At 29.2% G+C, this 2,500-nt stretch overlaps 2 protein-coding genes across 9 annotated transcripts in view; one reads left to right on the forward strand and one right to left on the reverse strand.

The window, feature by feature from the left end:
- The window catches only part of mmel1 (membrane metallo-endopeptidase-like 1), a 36,858-nt gene extending 34,895 nt beyond the window's left edge, over positions 1-1,963 (reverse strand). The window contains exon 1 of the mRNA XM_061888566.1: positions 1,796-1,963. The gene's annotated coding sequence lies outside the window, so the exon portion shown is untranslated. The remainder of the gene's footprint in view (positions 1-1,795) is intronic.
- Positions 1-2,500, forward strand: part of miip (migration and invasion inhibitory protein) — an 85,625-nt gene that overhangs the window by 36,113 nt on the left and 47,012 nt on the right. The window lies entirely within an intron of this gene.

The raw sequence follows: 2,500 nt of genomic DNA on the forward strand, positions 1-2,500 counted from the left end.
ATAAAACATTCTGTAAGTGAATAGAAAGACAATGGTTATAAAATATGCATAAATAAATAAAATAATCAAAATACATGTAAAAATGTATATCCATAAGTGAATGGAATCACAATGATTAGAAAATATTTATAAATAAATAAAAGAATCAAAATAAATATAAAAATGTTCATAAGTGAATAGAATCACAAGGATTACAAAATATGCATAAATAAATAAAATAATCAAAATGAATATAAACATGTCCTTAAGTGAATAGAATCACACTGATTATAAAATATGCATAAATAAATAAAATGATCAAAATAAATGTAAAATATCCATGAGTGAATGGAATCACAATGATTATAAAATATTCATAAATAAATAAACAAAATAATCAAAAATAAATATAAAAATGTCCATAAGTGAATGATACCACAATGATTATGACATATGCAGAAATAATTAAAACAATCAAAATAAATATAAAAATATCCATAAGTGAATGGAATCACAATGATTATAAAATATGCATAAATAAATAAAATAATCAAAATGAATATAAACATGTCCTTAAGTGAATGGAATCACACTGATTATAAAATATGCATAAATAAATAAAATAATCAAAATAGATGTAAAATATCCATGAGTGAATGGAATCACAATGATTATAAAATATTCATAAATAAATAAATAAAATAATCAAAAATAAATATAAAAATGTCAAGTGAATATCACAATGATTATGAAATATGCAGAAATAATTAAAACAATCAAAATAAATATAAAAATATCCATAAGTGAATGGAATCACAATGATTATAAAATATGCATAAATAAATAAAACAATCAAAATAAATATAAAAATATTCATAAGTAGATAGAATAACAATGATTACAAAATATGCATAAATAATTACAAATCTAAATAAATATACAAATATTCATAAGTGAATGGACTCCCAATGATTATAAAGTATGCATAATTAAATAAAAGAATCAAAATAAATATAAACATATTCATAAGTAAATAGAATGACGATGATTATAAAATATGCATTAATAAATACAAATCTAAATTAATATACAAATATCCATAAGTGAATGGAATCACAATGATTATAAAATATGCATAAATAAATAAAAGAATCAAAATAAATATAAAAATATTCCTAAGTAAATAGAATGACAATGATTATAAAATATGCATAAATAAACACAAATCTAAATAAATATAAAAATATCCATAAGTGAATGGAATCACAATGATTATAAAATATGCATGAATAAATAAAAGAATCAAAATAAATACAAAAATATTCATAAGTCAATAGATCGACAATGATTATAAAATATGCATACATTAATACAAATCTAAATAAATATATCCATAAGTGAATGAAATCACAATGATTATAAAATATGCATAAATAAATAAAATAATCAAAATGAATACAAAAATATCCAGAAGTGAATGGAATCACAATGATTTATAAAATGTGCATAAATGAATGAACAAATCTAAATAAATATAACATAACACTAGAATTGGTGTTATTTGATACTTGTTTGACATTTAAAGGCCTAAAGTTTCTTCAGCTTGCAAATAGGTGATCGTTGAAGCGGCTGAAAAATTCCAGAAAGTGCTGCTAATCTAATCGGAAATTCTTAAAAGAAGCTTTGTTTTTTTTCCCCACGGAGGGAATACCACCGGCATGTATGAACACTTTTCTAACGACAAACTTCCAGATCAACATCGTCATCGACTGTACCCGGAGTCGCCCCCGGCAACAGGAGCGGGACGGCGTCTTACCTTTAGAACGGTGGGGTGGGGGGAATGGTGGAGGTGGGCGATAACCCCGCTCCCCCCAACTCAGCGCGCTAATATCTCAAAACACCCCTGCTGAGCATCCGCTCAGAGCTGGTGTGTGGAGAAATGAGTCCGTGCTGCGGGGCTGTAGGGGGAGATCCACTTCTGACTGGGCTGTGCTGGGCTGTGCTCAGGGGGCCGAGCGAGGAGGGAGAGAGAGAGAGGGAAGGAGGGACGATGGCGATTGTTGTGCCTTACTGATAAGAGGAAGGCTCGGAACAAAAAGTGCTTGACTATTGGGTCTGCTTTCACCTTAAAAAAGGGGTGTCAAACTCATTTTAGATCGGGGGCCACATGGAGAAAAATCTACTCATAAGTGGACCGGAGTGGAGAAATCACGGCACGATAACCTAAAAATAAAGACGACTAAAGATTGTTTTCTTTGTTAAAAATAGAACAAGCACAATCTGAAAATGTACAAATGATGTTTTTTACACTTACATGTTGCAGTTAATAGTATTCCGTCTTTATTTGTCGTTATTTATACTTTATGAATAAATTACGTGATAATGTTCATCAGTCGACTCATTGGTGTTAATTTTCAATCCATCAAGATAAAACAATCCATCCATCCATTTTCTACCGCTTATTCCCTTTTGGGGTCGCGGGGGGCGCTGGCGCCTATCTCAGCTACAATCGGGCGGAAGG

The sequence above is a fragment of the Nerophis ophidion genome, linkage group LG02, assembly GCF_033978795.1.
Source record: "Nerophis ophidion isolate RoL-2023_Sa linkage group LG02, RoL_Noph_v1.0, whole genome shotgun sequence".
Classification (NCBI taxonomy): Eukaryota; Metazoa; Chordata; class Actinopteri; order Syngnathiformes; family Syngnathidae; genus Nerophis; species Nerophis ophidion.